The sequence below is a fragment of the Nomascus leucogenys genome, chromosome 19, assembly GCF_006542625.1.
Source record: "Nomascus leucogenys isolate Asia chromosome 19, Asia_NLE_v1, whole genome shotgun sequence".
In the NCBI taxonomy this organism is placed as follows: domain Eukaryota; kingdom Metazoa; phylum Chordata; class Mammalia; order Primates; family Hylobatidae; genus Nomascus; species Nomascus leucogenys.
The window spans coordinates 47,325,594-47,343,593 of NC_044399.1; the positions used below are offsets into that span (position 1 = coordinate 47,325,594).

Sequence of the window (18,000 nt, forward strand, 5' to 3'; positions counted from 1 at the left end):
AGACATTCTCTTACCATATTCCTGGGAATATAAACTGGCCAACCTTTTTGGAGAACACAATGGGCAGCAGTCCTTCACACTTTGGATGCGCCTATCATTTGACTCAGCAATCTCACACCTTGGTATCCACTGTAGAGAGATACTTGCATATGTGCAAAAAGGAAGCAGGTATAAGGTTGTTTCACTATAATACTATTTATAGTGGTAAAAACTGATAGCATAGCAACCTAAATGAGCATCAAAAGACTGACACTTAGTGATGCATCTGACTTATGTAAGAGCATGCAGCAGTTGAGAAAAACTAAAATGTACTGACACAGAAAAATCTCTGAGAGATATGGTTAAACTAAAAAAAAAAAAAAAAAAGTAAAGTTGAAGAACAATCCACTGTGTGGTACCATTTCAGTCAAAACAAAACAAAGCAAAATTGCCTCACTGGCTCTCTCTCTGTCTGTGTATAGATATAGATAGATAGATAGATAGATAGATAGATAGATAGATAATACATACATACATACATACATACATACATACATATACACACATATATAGATGCAGATGTATGTATACAGATAGATCAATAAAGATATATAAATAACTAAAAAGATGAAAAGACACACTCCAACTTGAAATCAGTGTTTGCTCTAAGGAAGAACCTGAAATAGGGGTTGAAGGAGGAGGAGGAAGAAAAAGTTTTTGTTCATCTTTCTTATGTGATTTTCTTAAAGATTCCTTGAAGCTTCATTATGCGTAGGAAAAGACCTTCCCCTTTCTAAGTTACTGCTCAGTGTCAGGCATCTGCGCCCCTGCACTGCATTCCAGACTAGCTGCATTCCTTTCATCTGAGCATGCCCTGGGCCAGCCCCAGGTGCAGCTATTCTGTGCTTTATTCTAGGCTCAATATCCACCCAGACTGACCATGGGCAAATCAGTTTCATTTCCTTTCTCTTATCTAGCTCAGCTGTGGGGCAGTTACCTCACAATAGGATGAAAACGAGGATGCAAGCAAAGTATTCTATAAGCTGTCTCCTCAATCTTCTCAGTGCCTCTGGTAACCAGCCAAGCCAGTCTTGGCCCTGTGGAGGTGGAGACTTCAGGGGAAATGCTTGCTGACTTTGTGCGCTATTGGAGCAAAAGGGCAAGCTGGGGATACCATTGCTGGAAAATTTTAGTGAGCAAAGTGTTCCCTACCCATCTGGCCGGCTAGATACAGTTTTTCTTGCACCCTTTTTCAGTAAATGTAGAGCAGATAAGACAGCCTTTTACCCCACAGATGAAGCCCTGGAGACATCATCCATAAATTACAAATATATATTGATTTGGGGTGGGGGTGGGGAGGGAAGGCAGGAGAGGACCCAAATGCCATAAACAAACTCCTAAGGAGAATGCCATGAATAAAAACTTCCTGTACCAGTCAGCAGCATCCTAGTAAGAGGGAGTTCACATGTGTACAACAGCTGTGTAAATTATAAAGCTTAAAAGGTAGAACTAACCGCATCATACTACTTCCAAAACACTTGATTCCTTCCCTCTTTCTTTTCTACTCCAAAATAACCTAAAACAATCCTATAACAATTACAAACTGGGGGAAAGGCAAACCATTCTGGGAAAGAAAAAAATAGCAGCTGCTCTAGATATCATTTTCAGATTTTGGCTAGGATTGTTTAAGTTATTTTTTATTTTCTTTTATTCTTGGCTGGCTTGACAGCCCTTCAGGATTTCAGCTGATTCCAAACACAGCTCAATAAAGATCATTCCAGAGAAGCTTCATATTCCTAAGATTCCTTAAATTTCTCTTTCTTTTAACTTAGGAAATCAGGTTGAAAGATGAAAACCAGCCCAGATTGCACCATTTCCTATGCAAGTTTCTTGCAAAGCAAGCTGTGTCCCCCTTTCCAACAAGAACAGAGAGACATAGTTCTGATTGGGAGGTGGGCGGCGGGTCCTCTGGAGCAGCAGCAGGACTATTTGTCTTTTGAAAATGCCCCAGCAGGCCCAAAGTCTGTCTGAAAACTTTTTGTAAAGGAGGAGGAGAAAAAAAAATGAGATTCTAGTGAGCTAACCATCTAAAAAAGCCAGTGACTGCATTGGGGACTTCTTTCATGCACCAAATATTTATTTTGCACCTAGGTGTGCCATGCTCTGTTCTACATGCTGAAGAGGGAGCAATAGAGACAACTAAGTGTCTGATTCCCTCAGAGTTTCTGTGCCTGGGGACCAAACTGTTACAGGAAAGCGGTCCTGATCCAGACCCCAAGACAGGGTTCTTGGATCTTGCGCAAGAGAGTATTCAGGGCAAGTCCACAGTGCAGAGCAAAAGCAAATTTATTAAGAAAGTAGAGGAACAAAAGAATGGCTACTCCATGGACAGAGCAGCCCTGAGGGCTGCTGGTCGCCCATTTTTATGATATGCTAAACGAGGGGCGGATTATGCTAAACAAGGGATGAATTATTCATGCCTCCCCTTTTTAGACCATATAAGGTAACTTCCTGACATTGCCATGGCATTTGTAAACTGTCATGACGCTAGTGGGAGTGTAGTAGTAAGGACAATCAGAGGTCACTCTTGACGCCATTTTGGTTTTGGTGAGTTTTAGCCGGCTTCTTTACTGCAACTGTTTTATCAGAAAAGTCTTTATGACCTGTATCTTGTGCCGACCTTCTGTCTTATCCTGTGACTTAGAATGCCATAACCGTCTGGGAATGCAGCCCAGTAGGTCTCAGCCTCATTTTACCCAGCTCCTGTTCAAGATGGAGTTGCTCTGGTTCACACACCTCTCACAAAACCATGAAGACAATTCAAGGAAGCCCTTTCCCCTGTCTGCTCCCAGCTAGGTTTCAAGTCTCTTCCTTCTGCTGTTCCTTCTCTTACAACCCTGGTTTATTATATACCCTTTACCCTTCCCTTATGTAATCACATGTCCCTTTGTAAACATCAAAGGAAAATAAGCAGGCCCAGGGAGCTGATGAAAATGAGAATGATGACTCACAGAAGGATGTTTTTCTATTTTTCACTTATACAAGCCTCTTCTGAAAAGAGCCTAGATGCCTTTTCTTTCTGAAACTAGCTTGTCTCCTCTATTGTAGTGAGTCCTCACTTTGGTTCTGATTATCAGATCTACTCTCAACCATTCACTGCTACGTGCCTCCAGCTCACCTGGGCCCTCAGAGTAGTCGGGCAATCATTTCTTATTTCCCTAAGCAGCTTTTCTCCCCGCCTTTCACCCTTCATTTAGGCTATTTTTAAAAATCTTCATACTCCCTAAAGTTCCATGCTCATATGCCACCCCAACCATCACATTCAGCCACTATAGACAGTGTCCGTACTTGATAGACAAAATAGAAGCCATTGGAAAACTCCATTTCCAATCATGCCACCTAGAAGGTTCTCTGCATCTGCACATATTTTTTTCCATCCTTCACAAAGAAAGGGTGTCCTCCCATTTAAGCTGAGCACCTGCACCCAAGCTTTGGATACATCCCCCTTTAGTCTTCCCAGGAAGGGTCCTCCATCTGTTATTCCCTTCTTTACCTCGCCATTCATTTCTTCCCTCTGCTGGGTCCTTTCCTTCAGCCTAACACAAAACCCCTGGCCTCTCTTCCTACAGACTTCTTACTAAAAACTGTTCAGAAACTCATCCAAGAATTAATGAACAAAAAAGGAACCAGGAAAGGATCTATATTAAAGATACTATTAGTTGACCACTGGATTTTTTTCATCCCCATGACTGTCTACTTTTTATTCATATTCGTCTTTCTGGAATATTTTCACAACTCTATTTTTTTTTCTTTTTTCCTTCTTTTTTTTTTTTTTTTTTTGAGATGGAGTCTCACTCTGTCGCCCAGGCTGGAGTGCAGTGGCATGATCCTGGCTCACTGCAACCTCTGCCTCCCGCATCCAAGCAATTCTCCTGTGTCAGCCTCCTGAGTAGCTGGGAGTACAGGTGCACACCACCACGCCCGGCTAATTTTTGTATTTTTAGTAGAGATGGGGTTTCACCATATTGGTCAGGCTGGTCACGAACTCCTGACCTTCGGTGATCCACCCACCTCGGCCTCCCAAAGTGCTGGGATTACAGGCGTGAGCCACTGTGCCCAGCCTCAACTCTGTTTTCTAATCCTTCCAGTGAAATTTTAACTTTGCCAATCGTATTCTCATTTCCAAGATTTCCTTGTATTTCCGATAATTCTTTTCATAGCATCTTTTGTCTTGTTTTAGTTAGGTAATACCCCTCAAATCTCTGAAAATACTAATTAGAGTTTGTTGGTTTTTTTTTTTTTTTTTTAACTGACTTCTGTTCCCTAAATTATACGTCAGCCTTGCGGGATACTAGTCATTACTGGGTGTATGCTGATAGGTATGTATACACATTCATATCAGTTCTCTAGGTCATGTTCCTGGACTCCAGATTTATATCTTTAATTGCCTAGTGAACAAGTTGCTTTGACATCCCAAAGGCATTTCAAATGAAACTCATAGATCCCTCCAGGCTTGTTTTTTTCTTTTATCTCAGTAAACGACACTACCACCTACTCAGTTACCTAAGACCCATCAGTAATTCTTGACTGGTGCTATTTTTCCTCAACTATATCCAATACATTAATTCCTAGTGAATCTAGCCCCTTAATATCACTGGACGTTATCTCAATGTTTCCCACTTTATTGAAGAAACACAGGTGGTGTATATCCTGGCATATGTCCACATACTTAACCATTCTATCTCAGGGAAGGTGGAATGACCTATGATTTGTAAATTTGGAAAGGACAAACTGGGCATGCTAGTTTCTGCCACCCTTCCTCCTCGTGGCTGCTGGCCACAGGGGGCACACATTCTAATCCTCCAGGTATAGTTTTTCTCAAGGGGCATCACAGGTTGGATTCCCTGGGAAGTAGATTCTGAAATGGAAATTGGTGTGTAGGAGGTTTTACTGGGGAATGCTCTTGGGATTGACGCTTGTTCCCAAGGGACAGGTGTTTCCTTGTTGATCCTAAGGAAAGGGAAGGAAAAGGAAGGGGAAAGAATGAGAAGGGTAGAATGGAAGGGGTAGAAATAGGAAAAGAAGGGAAGGGAGCAAGATTGGGCAAAGGGAGAAGTTGAGCTGAGATTCAGTCTCAATGCAGACCTCAGCTGGACTTTGGGGAGGACCAAAGCTGGGATGGCCTTTCGAAATTCTCTCATATCGGAATCAAGACTTTATATTTTCTACTTGGATCAGTCATTAGACATGGACCACCTCAGGCAGGGAGCATGACTTTGGGCTAGTTGCTCTCTTTAGACAAGGCCATCCCTAAAGATGTCTACTAGTTGATGGTGTCTGCAAGCAGCACTCCCAGCAGGGGGAATAAATTGTATATTTCTGAAAATAGATCTAGGTGGCAAACACAACATTCACACCAGAGGCACATACGCTAATCAAGGGGTTTATTTTGCATCTCATTTGGCTCTCACACTAAGCTAAGACCTATACCTTAGCTTTTTTTTAGCAATAAATGTCTTAGAGTCTGTCTTCCAATCATTTGTTTTATTGCTTTATTTTTCCAGAGGTTTAGGCTGGGATGAGGGCTGCCATTAAAACCTAAAACATTTCTCAACATCCTTCTGGCTGTTCCACTGGGTCAGGCCATCCTTATCTCTTTCCTGAACTACAGCTTCAGTTTCCTATCTGGCTGTCCTATTTCCATTAGTACCACTCTTCCGCTTTTCCTCCACAGTTCAGCAGAAGGAGATTTCAAAAGCACACATCTGATCATCTCACTTGTGATTGTTTAAAACTCTTCCTTGCTTTCCCATTGCCTTCAGGGGTTAGACCTAAGTTTCTTAACAGAGCTGGACAGGCCAATGAGATCTGATCTCACTTATCTAGTCTTATTCTCTTAATACTCCATCATTCCCCACCTCTCTACTTGATGTTCCAGTGCAGGAAAAGTACTTAAAGTCTCAATTAGCAACCAAACTGTTTCTTTACCTTGCTTTTTAAATGTTTCCTCAGATTAGAATATATTGAACTTTTTTTTTTTTTTTTTTTTGGTCAGTCTCACTCACTTCACTGTGAGTATTTTGGCAGCAGGTATACTTCCTGTTCTTACAATAGGCACTCAATAAATATTAAATAAATATATATATACACATATATATATATGGAAAGGATTTACGATCTGTTAAATGCTTATTTATTAGTGGTGGCCACTAAACCTATGAGAAAATGTTCCACTTTACTATTAAAAAGCACTCTAAAACAAGGAGGTACAGTTTTTCACCTAGAAATTGGCAGAGTTACTAAAAATAATACTGGAGGCTAGCAAGGGTATGGCAAAATGGGCATCTGATACACTGCAAGTATCAAAAAAGCATTTTGGCAATATAGAACAAGTTTCAAGATGTGTAAGCCATGTGCCCTAATAATTGCACATCTAGAAATCTATCTAATCAGAGATAGGAGTAAAATTTATGTTCAAAGGTGTTCACTGTAACATGCGTCTCTATTATACTTTTTTTTTTTTTTTTGAGACAGAGCCTCGCTCTGTCGCCCAGGCTGGAGTGCAGTGGCGCAATCTCGGCTCACTGCAAGCTCCGCCTCCCGGGTTCACGCCATTCTCCTGCCTCAGCCTCTCCGAGTAGCTGGGACTACAGGCGCCCGCCACCACGCCCGGCTAATTTTTTTTGTATTTTTAGTAGAGACGGGGTTTCACCGTGGTCTCGATCTCCTGACCTCATGATCCGCCCGCCTCGGCCTCCCAAAGTGCTGGGATTACAAGCGTGAGCCACCGCGCCCGGCCGTCTATTATACTCTTGAATTGTCCATGCATTCTATAATAAGGATGTTTTAATTTAAAAATCAGTAAAATAGAGACTGGGCAAAGTGGCTCATGCCTGTAATCCCAGCACTTTGGGAGGCCGAGGCGGGTCACCTGAGGTCAGGAGTTCAAGACCAGCCTGACCAACATGGTGAAACCCCATCTCTACCAAAAATACAAAAATTAGCCGGGCGTGGTGGCGCATGCCTGTAATCCCAGTTACTCAGGAGGCCGAGGCAGGAGAATCACTTGAACCCAGGAGCAGAGGTTGCAGTGAGCCGAGATCATGCCATTGCACTCCAGCCTGGGCAACAGAGAGAGACTCCATCTCAAAAAAAAAAAAGTTAGGATTACAGTTTGTAGAAGTGAGGTTCCAGGAATGCTCAATGATCTGGTTTCCTTATATTAACACATTGGCATGAAGACCCTTGTGTAGTTCTCTTTCTTTTTTTTTTTTTTTTTGAGACGGAGTCTCGCTCTGTGGTCCAGGCTGGAGTGCAGTGGCGCAATCTCGGCTCACTGCAAGCTCCGCCTCCCGGGTTCACGCCATTCTCCCGCCTCAGCCTCCCGAGTAGCTGGGACTACAGCCGCCCGCCACCATGCCCGGATATTTTTTTTTGTATTTTTAGTAGAGACGGGGTTTCACCGTTTTAGCCAGGATGGTCATGTGTAGTTCCCTTTCAAATTGTACCAGAGGTGAAGTGTGTGACCAGTAAAATATGACAGGAGTGATGGCAAGATTAGGTTTTAAAAGACATGAGCAGGGCATGGTGGATGGTGGGTCATGCCTGTAATCCCAACACTTTAGGGGGCCAAGGCAGGAGGACTGCCTGAGGCCAGTAGTTCTGAGCAACATAGTGAGACCCTTGTCTCTACCAAAAAAAAAAAAAAAAAGCCAGAAGTGTTGGCACACATATCTCTAGTTCCAGCTCAGCTACTCAGGAGGCTGAGGTGGGAGGATCGCTTGAGCTCCGGAGGTTCTGGGACCCCTTTTCTCGTCTCTGCCCTCCAGCCTGGGTAACAGAGCAAGACCCTGTCTCCAAAAAAAAATAAATAAAATAAACTTACAAAAATTTTAAAAGACACTAGAACATCTATCTGAGTCCTTAGTTTTTTCTCCCTTTCCATTTATGAGATATTATTAGATCAGGCAAATTCTCTCTCCTCCTTTCTCTGTCTCTACCACTTGCTTATGGGGAAAGCCAGTTGCCACGTTATGAGGGCACACAATGAGACACCCACATGGCTAGATATTGTGGCCTCTTGTCAGCATCACATGAGTGAGCTTGAAAGCAGGTCCCCAGCCCAGGTCAAGCTTCAGATGGCTGCAGCCCCAGCTAATGTGTTGACTGCAACTTCATGAGAGACCTTGAGCCAGAAACATCCAATTAAGCTCCTTCTGGATTTCTAATCTAGAGAAACTGAGATAACAAATGCTTACTGTTTTAAGCTGTTACATTTTGAGTAAGGTGATCAACTGCCCAGCTTTTTAATTTTTATTTTATTTATTTATTTATTTATTTTTGAGACGGAGTTTCACTCTTGTTGCCCAGGCTAGAGTGCAATACCACAATCTCGGCTCACCACAACCTCCACCTCTTGTGTTCAAGCAATTCTCCTGCCTCAGCCTCCTGAGTAGCTGGGATTACAGGCGCCTGCCACCACGACCAGCTAATTTTTGTATTTTTAGTAGAGATGGGGTTTCACCATGTTGGCCAGGCTGGTCTTGAACTCCTGACCTCGTGATCCGCCTGCCTCGGCCTCCCAAAGTGCTGAGATTACAGGCGTGAGCCACCATGCCTGGCCAACCGTCTAGTTTTTGCCAGAACTGAGGGGTTTACTGGGATCTAGGATTTTCAATACTGAAACCAGGGAAATCCTGGGCAAACCGGGATAGTTAGTCACCTTAGTATTTTTGAAAACATAGCTGTATCGATATACATAATTCACGTCTCATAACATTCACCCATTAAAATTTCAGTGGTTTCACTACATTCACAGAGTTGTGCAACCATCACAATCCAGTTTTAGAACTTTAAAAAGAAATCTCATACTCTTTTGCTGTAACAACTCAGTCCTTCCACCCCCCTCACTAATCTACTTTCCATCTTTGGTCACCCTAGTTTTGAGAGTAACTTATTATGCAGCAATAGATAATACAGGGTTGCAGATAATGTGATAAAAGATTATTTTTCTCTTCAGTACTCTTTTACTTTATACTTTTCTAAATTTTGCAAAGTATCTTCAATAAGTTTATCTTCATTTAATATAAGAAAAAAATAGTAATATTCTATTTATGGAAAAGATGGCATAAAATTTCATAGAACTGCTGTTTTGGTCCACTTAGCATCCTTCTGCTCCCTGTTCTTCTGGTCACAGCACTACCCCTCTGTTTTAGGGAAGTGTCTTTCCTCAACTCCAGGTGGTTCTGATATGGTTACCAATCAAGGGACAAGGTGGATATGTGACTCAGACTGGAACAATCAGATTTTCTCTCTTATTAATTTGAATCTTGAATGAAGGCACATGGGGACAGAAGGTATTTTTATTATTTTATATTTTTATTTTTTTGAGACAGGGTCTTGCTCTGTCACCCAGGCTGGAGTGCAGTGGCACGATCTTAGCTCACTGCAACCTCCGCCTCCCAGGTTCAAACAATTCTCATACCTTGGCCTACCGAGTAGCTAGGACTACAGGTGCATGCCACCACACCCGACTAATTTTTGTATTTTTAGTAGAGACAGGTTTTCGCCATGGTGGCCTGGCTCCTGACCTCGAGTGACCCACTCTCCTTGGCCTCCCAAAGTGCTGGGATTACAGGCATGAGCCACCACGCCCGGCCAACAAAAGGTATTTAAAGCTAATCACAAGGAGGCAGAATCCTAGAGAGTTGGTTAAAGAACTTTTGTTTCTAAGACTTCTGTCACCTTCCCGGTTCCTGTTCCTCTTGGTCATTCAGCAATGCCTTTGATTCTGTAAGCTACCCCTATATGGCTTGAAAGGAGATCTCTTTTTCATTTAAGTTAGTTTCTGTTGCTTACAACAAAAAAACTCAACTGACCCAAATAATAACAAACACTGTTTCCAGAAGGGTACCTCCTCTTCCCTGACAAAAATCCAGAAATCTGCCACTTCAACACAACAGTTTTCTATTTGTTCACTTTACCCGTTGGTCCACATTTGCATAGATAGACTCATGATGTACATATCCTCTTACATTTAGATTTTTTTTACGTGACATTACACTTGCAAAAATGTTTAGTGTTTCTACAAGGTCTTCTATTCATCATTTTTAATGTATGTTATTATCTTGTATTAGTATATCATAATTTATTAAATCTTGACCCAGTGGTTGGATATTTGGGCTGATTTTAGTGTTTTACTAACAGACATAATGTTTAAAGTGAACATATTCACAGCAAGCATGTATTTCTTTCCTTCGAATACATCTACACAATTGAAAGATGGATCTGTTGTGATGTTATCCTCGTTCCTTTCATGCATTTGATGTGTTGCGTTATGAAGTGAAAGGTGCTTTTGTGCTAAAAGTAATTTTCTGTCTTGAATGTTTGGATTTTCATTTATATTATTAGGTCAGGCAAAGTCAGATGAGTAGGATTTACTTGGTTATAGATTATGCTCTGAGTTATGATTGTTATATAGGTATTGGTGTGATTGGAACTTTTAAATAGAAATTTTATTGAATATAACATACATAAAGAAAATGGCACAAATCATAAGGATAGAATCCTAATGAATTTTCACAAAGTGAACTTCCATGTAACTACTATGAAGATCAAGGAGGAGTACTGGCACTCTAGAAGGCCCCTTATGCCCTCACCCAGTTATTACCTTCTGTCAGGTAACCACAATCTTGACATCTATTACCATAACTTAATGTCTTCTGTTTTTGTTTGTTAGTTTGTTTGTTTGAGATGGAGTCTTGCTCTGTCACCAGGCTGGAGTGAAGTGGTGCAATGTCAGCTCACTGCAACCTCCGCCTCCCGGGTTCAAGCTATTCTCCTGCCTTAGCCTCCTGAGTAGCTGGGACTACAGGCATGCGCCACCATGCCCAGCTAATTTTTGTATTTTTAGTAGAGACAGGGTTTCTCCATGTTGGCCAGGATGGTCTCAATCTCTTGACCTCATGATCTGCCCACCTCGGCCTCCCAAAGTGCTGGGATTACAGGCGTGAGCCACCACACCAGGCCCCGCTTTCTAACTTTAAATAAATGTACCCTTTTGCGTATGGTTTTTTTCACTCAGTATTATGTTTATATGCTCCTTCTGTGTCATATGTAGCAGTAGTTCATTCATTCTCATTGCTGTGTAGTATTGCATTGCACAGATTTACCACCATTTATTTATCCTTTCTACTGGTTCCCAAATTTTGACTACAAACAGAACTAGAATTACCCAGTTGTAGGTTATGCACATATTCAGCTTTCCTAGACATTGCCAAACAATTTTCCAAAGTGGTAATACCAATTTACATCCCCGTGAGCAGCATAGGAGAGTTCCAGTTGTGCCAGTGTCCTCAGCAATCCTTGGTATTTTCCATCTTTTTGATTTTAGACATAATGATAGCTGTATAATGGTATCTCATTCTACTTTTAATTTACACCTTTTCATATGCTTATTGGTCATTTGGATGTTCTCTTTTATGAAGTACCTGTTCAAGTCTTTGACCCATTTTTTTTTGTTAGCTTTATTGGGATATAATTTTCATACAATGAAATTCACCAATTTAAAGAATACAATTGCATTAATTTTATAAGTGTATTTTACAAGGTAACCATCATCATAATCATTATACAGAATATTTCCATTATCCCAAAAAGCTCCCATGTGTTTTTTGAAGTTACTTCTCTTCTTCCACTTCCCTGACAACTGGCAACACTGACATGTGTTCTATCACTATAACTTCATCTTTTCTAGAATTTTATATAAATGGAATCATTCAGTTAGTGGTATTTTGTGTCTGGCTTCTTTCAATGAGCATAATTTTGAAATCCCATCCATGTCATTTCAGCAAGTAGTTAATTATTATTATTATTATTATTTTTCCAGACAGTCTCGCTCTTTGTGCAGGCTGGAGTGGAGTGGTGTGATCTCAGCTCACTGCAACCTCTGCCTCCCAGGTTCAAGTGATTCTTGTGCCTCAGCCTCCTGAGTAGCTGGGATTACAAGTGCCTGTCCCTACAGCAATTAATTTTTGTACTTTTAGTAGAGATGGGGTTTCACCATGTTGGCCAGGCTGGTCTCAAACTCCTGGCCTCAAGTGATCTGCCCACCTCGGCTTCCCAAAGTGCTGGGATTACAAGCCTGAGCCACTGTGCCTGGCCCAGTTAATTACTTTTTATTTGTGAATAGTATTCTGTTTTATGGATATATCTCAATTTGTTTATCAATTCATCTTTTGATGGACATTTTGTTGTTCCTAGTTTTTAGCCATTATGAATAAACCTGCAATGGACATTCAAGACATGTATTTGTATATACATATGTTTTCATTTTTCTTAAGTAGGTATCTAGGATTGGGATTGCTAGGTCTTATAAGTTTATGTTTAACTTAAGAAACTGTCAAACTTTCCCAAGGTGACTATGCTATTTAGATTCCCATCAGCAGTATGTGAGTGTCCCAGCTGGTCCACATCTTAGTTAGCACTCGGCATTGTCAGTCTTGTCAATGTTAGCCATTCTAGTGCATATCTAATGGTATCTCGTTATGGTTTTAATTTGCATTTTCCCAATGATTAACAATGTTGAGCATGCTTTCATATGCTTATTGACACTCATGAAATGTCTGTTAAAATCTTTTACCCATTTTATAAATTGAGTTATTTTAATTTGAGTTTATTGAGTTGTAAGCATTCTTTATTCTTCTTAATACAAGCCTATCGTCAGGTGTTTATTTTACACATATTTTCTTCCAGTCTGTGGTTTGCAGTTTCATTTTCATAATAGTTACTTATGAAGAGCAAAACTTTTTTATTTGCATAAGCCTAATTTATTAATTTTCTTTTTTTCCTTTTTTTTTTTTTTTTTTTTTAGAGACAGGTTCTCACTTTGTTGCTCAGACTGGTCTCAAACTCCTGGCTTCAAGCTATCCTTCTACCTTAGCCTCCCAATGTGCTGGGACTACAGTGTGAGCCACGTGCCTGGCCTTCTTTTATATTTATGTGTAGTATTTGTGTAGTTTTTGTGTGTGGGTATGTGTGTGTGTGTGTGTGTGTGTGTGTGTAGTATTTAAGGAATACTGGTGAAATACAAGGTCATAAACATTTTACTCTGTTTTATTTTAAAAATTTGTTCATTGATGCAGGCTTTGTCATGTCATAACAGGACTATTCAGGTTTTCTATTTCTTTTGGTGTCACTCTCGGTAAACTGGGTTATTCTAGAAATTTCCCATTTTATCTAAATTTTCTAATTTATTGATATTAAGTTGTCCAAAATATTTTCTCTTCAACTTTGTAATGTTTGTGGGGTCCACAGCGGTGTCTTTTTTTTTTTATGTCTGATAGAGGTAATATGTGTCCTCCCTCCTTTTTATTTGTATATTGTATGTGTCATCAGTTTTGCTAGGGAGTTATCAGTTTTATATTCTTTCAGTGACTTTACTGTACTTTTTTTTTTGAGACTGGGTCTCACTCTTTCACCTAGGCCCAGGCTGGAGTGCAGTGGCATGAACATAGCTCACTGCAGCCTCAACCTCCTGGGCTCAAGTGATCCCCTTGCCCCAGCCTCTGTGTAGCTGAGACCAATCACACCCAACTAATTTTTAAATTTTTTCTAGAGATGGGGGGTCTCATTTTGTTGCCTAGGCTGGTCTCAAACACCTAGGCTCAAGTGATCCACCCATCTCAGCCTCCCAAAGAGCTGGAATTACAGGCATGAGCCACCATGCCCAGCCTATTGTGCATTTTCTTCATTACTTTTTTCTCTTAAGTTTTCTTATGCTTTCTTCAAGTTTAATTGCATTTTGTTTCTAACTTATTGAGATACTTAGGTAAGTTTTGTTTAAAGCTATAAATTCTAGCCCTTAAGATAATAAATTTCCCCCAATACAGTTTTAGCTACATCTTAAAATTTTTTATGTCATACTTTCATTATGATTTAGTTTAAAATATTTTCTAATTTTCATTGTGATTTCTTCTTTGACCTATGGATTATTTAGAAGCAGACTGCTAAATTTTCACATATTTGAAATTTTTCTAGTTTTTAAAATATTATTAGGTTAATTCCCCTCTGCTCAAAGAATGTACTCTGTATTATGTCAATCTTTTGAAATACATTGAGGCTTGCTTTATGGCCCAAGTTACTGCCACCTTTAGTAAATGTTCTACGTACATATGAAATGAAAGTGAGTTCTGTAGTTGTTTGGTGAAATATTCAATATATATCAATTTTGTAAATTCTGTTAATCATGTTGTTTACATTTTGTGTTTTCTTATTAATTTGTGTCTACTTTTTTATTGGTTACTGAAAAGATCTTACCGTTACTGTAGATCTATTTCTCCCGGCAGTTTTGGGAATTTTTGAATTAATATATTTTGAAGTATATTGCTAGTTGCATACAGAATTAGACTTATTGTATCTTCCTGATGGATTGATATTTTTATTATTGTAAAATATCCCACTTTATTTCTAATAACGCTTCTTTCCTTAAAGTCTACTTTGTATGTTATTGTATAGCTATAAGAGTTTTGGGGTGATAGCTTTTGCATAACATGTTTTTTTCTGTTCTTTTACTATTGTATCTTTTGTAAAAAAGCATATGCAATTATTTTAACCAGTATGACAATCTTTGTCTTTTAGTGGAATATTATGCCATTTTTATTTAATATTTTAAATTTATAATTAATTTATATTTAATTTTAATAGTTAAGGTACTTAACGAGATATTTGGGTTCATAGGTACCATTTTACTACTTTTTTCTATTTGCCCCACTTGTTACTTGCTCCTTTTTATCTTTTTTCTTGCCATCCTTTTTTTTTTTTTTTTTTTGAGACGGAGTTTTGCTCTTGTTGTTGCCCAGGCTGGAGTGCGATGGCGCCATCTCGGCTCACCACAACTTCCGCCTCCCGGGTTCAAGCGATTCTCCTGCCTCAGCCTCCCAAGTAGCTGGAATTACAGGGGTGCGCCACCACGCCCGGCTAATTTGGTATTTTTAGTAGAGACAGGGTTTCTCCACGTTGGTCAGGCTGGTCTCGAACTCTTGACCTCAGGTGATCTGCCTGCCTCAGCCTCCCAAAGTGCTGGGATGACAGACGTGAGCCACTGCACCTGGCCTTTTCTTGCCATCCTTTAGCTTAATTATTTTTAATTAACTATCCTTTCTCCCTTTTGCTATTTCCATATTATGTTAGTTATAAATATTTTTATTATTTTCTTAATGGTGACCTAGAGTTTACAACATTCACCCTTGGCTTATTATATCCTTGTGTAATTTAGTATTTTTATCACTTCTGAGACAAAATATCCTGGCTGACATCCCCATTGGACATCTATACCATTTTGGTCTATTTGGGAGTGGACATAGCTCCTCACCATTTATAGAAACTGACTCCTGTCTGGTTCTCTCCAGACAGGTTCAAGAGACCTAAATTCTCCTGACATCAGGCCATTTCCCTTTTCTTGGAGTCCTTCCCATTCCACATCATTGAATCATCTGCCTTCATGGGCTTAGGCATCAGAAAATCACCACGGCTTAACCCGCCCTCTAGAGAGAAGGGAAAAAGAAATACTTCTCGTTTTTCCATTATGAGCCAGTAGACAAGAAAATAAAATATGGTTTCTCAATCAATTTATCCTGCCACACCTACTAATATTATATGAGGTTTTTGTGGCCTAGCCTTGGCATCTAACCATAATTAACTACACTATTTCCATGGGAAATTAATTCTAGGTTACAAACACTTACGAACTTGGAGAACCCAATATATTAATAATATGTATTCTCTATATACCATTATTTTTCTTGCTTCTATTTATTTGAGAAAAGAAAAAAACTGCAGAGACCAATGATAAGGCTCATGATGACTGCAATAACACTCTGGTCATGTTGCTTTAGGATTTTGTTTCAAGATTAATATCTACAAACGGGGTGAACATGAAGGACTATATAATCTCTCACCAAATTGCAAGATATTTTTGTGCCTTTTGATTTCTTTGCCAGGCAAATGACATAGAGCTAGAGGGGAGTAATAATTTCCAGAGATATACTCTCCCTGAAATACACTGCAAAGTTTAAAATGCACTCATAAATACAGATGTAGGTAAAGTTTAATTTAGGGAACTCTATGTTGGGTGTTGCAGCGCCTATCCCAAAGAACCAGGAGATGGTGACTTGGTTTAATAAAACATTACAAAGGTCCATTATGAAAATCTCCAGGGACTAAACGGTGGTAATTTTGACCTAGACCATGGCAACTGCCCCTTTTGCTAAAAGTCCCTAACAATACTGATTCCTAAGTGTGTCTTCTTCTTAGATATCAATTTTCAATTCCAAGGAGAGACAATGTAGTCCAGACCTCTTACTATTTCCTGTGCTCTTTAGCTTTCATCTGGACTAGACTAAACTTCATTCTGAGGTTTCAGGCAAACCTTAATTTCAAGTGGTTGCTTCAAGCCGCAAGCACTTTTTACAAGATGTACCAAGAGTGAATTGAACTCAAGGTAATTTTTTTTCTTCAAAACCCTTCCTGGTTACACAGGTGGAATAATATTTGTTTCTTAGTCCTCCCAGACCACCATTTCCAGGTCTAGTCCAATAAATATTGATGTGAAGGCAGAACAATCACAAGGTACATTTGTATGTAGTTATACGACACATCATAAGAGAATGGTGTTTTTCCAAAAGAATGTGTAAGTTTGGCATAGGATCATCTGAAAACTGGAAATGATCAATACAACAATTCCATGGTCATAAAATGAGTTTTTTTTTTTTTTTTTTTTTTTGAGATGGAGTCTCGCTCAGTCACTCAGGCTGGAGTGCAGTGGCACGATCTCAGCTCACTGCAGACTCCACCTCCCGGGTGCACACCATTCTCCTGCCTCAGCCTCCCGAGTAGCTGTGACTACAGGCGCCCACCACCATGCCCGGCTAATGTTTTGTATTTTTAGTAGAGACGGGGTTTCACCATGTTAGCCAGGATGGTCTCAATCTCCTGACCTCGTGATCCACCCGTCTCGGCCTCCCATAAAGTGCTGGGATTAGAGGTGTGACCCACCGTGCCGGGCCAAAATGAGTTTTAAAAATCTTCTTTTCCCCATAAGACGTATTCCACACTTAATCATTCAAGAGCTGATTATCCAGAATGTATAATATACAAACCTGTTATTTTTTCTTTTCCCTTCTGCTGCCAGATCTTTGGTCATTTCACAGCTCATTAGCATTCTCTCTCTGGGAAAATAAAAGCAAATGTAGCTCAAATTATTATTTTAAACTTTCTATGTAAAGGTTTTGTAGGAAGAGTTATAATTATTGGTAAAAATACCACTTTACTTTAATAAGTATTTGGTTAGGCTCTGCTGGGCACTGTGGAAGAATGAACAAAGCTGAAGACATTGTCCCTGCTCTTAAGACTTTTTACAATATAATTGGAGAAACAAGATTTATGTATATTAAAGTCAAATAGTAATGCAAGACAATATATATTTAACCAACAACATCAAAAAAATCTAGTGATACAAACATATATACAAGAGAACTTTATACACTTAGAAGGGGTTTTAAAAAAGGAGAAGGCTGGGCATGGTTGCTCATACCTGTAGTCTCAGCACTTTGGGAGGCCAAGGCGGGAGGATCACTTGAGCTTAGGAGTTCAAGACCAGCCTGGACAACAAAGCAAGACTCTGCTTCTATAAAAAAAAAATCAATAAAATTTTTAATTAGCCAGGCATGGTAGTACGTGCCTGTAGTCTGGCTACTTGAGAAGCTAAAGCAGGAGGATCACTTGAGCCCAGGAGTTTGAGGCTGCAATGAGCTATGATTGTACCACTGCACTCCAGCCTGGGTGACAGAGCAGGGCCCTATCTCTAAATAAATAAATAAATCTAAAAAAAAAAAAGGAGAACACCCTGTGAACTGACAAAGTCATCATGGAAATTCTCAATAAGGTGGTGAGACAAGCTAGTTATCAAAGAATGGATGGAATTTCAACATGGGAAGAAGAAAAAAAAGAAAATTCTGCACACAC

General features: G+C 39.8%; 1 long non-coding RNA gene across 1 annotated transcript in view; it reads right to left on the reverse strand.

Annotated features, from left to right (window-relative positions):
• Positions 1–18,000, reverse strand: part of LOC105738602 — a 111,756-nt gene that overhangs the window by 78,027 nt on the left and 15,729 nt on the right. The window contains exons 2-3 of the long non-coding RNA XR_004027035.1: positions 17,570–17,662; positions 17,136–17,204 (exon numbers count right to left, since the gene is read on the reverse strand). This is a non-coding gene — a long non-coding RNA (uncharacterized LOC105738602). The remainder of the gene's footprint in view (positions 1–17,135; positions 17,205–17,569; positions 17,663–18,000) is intronic.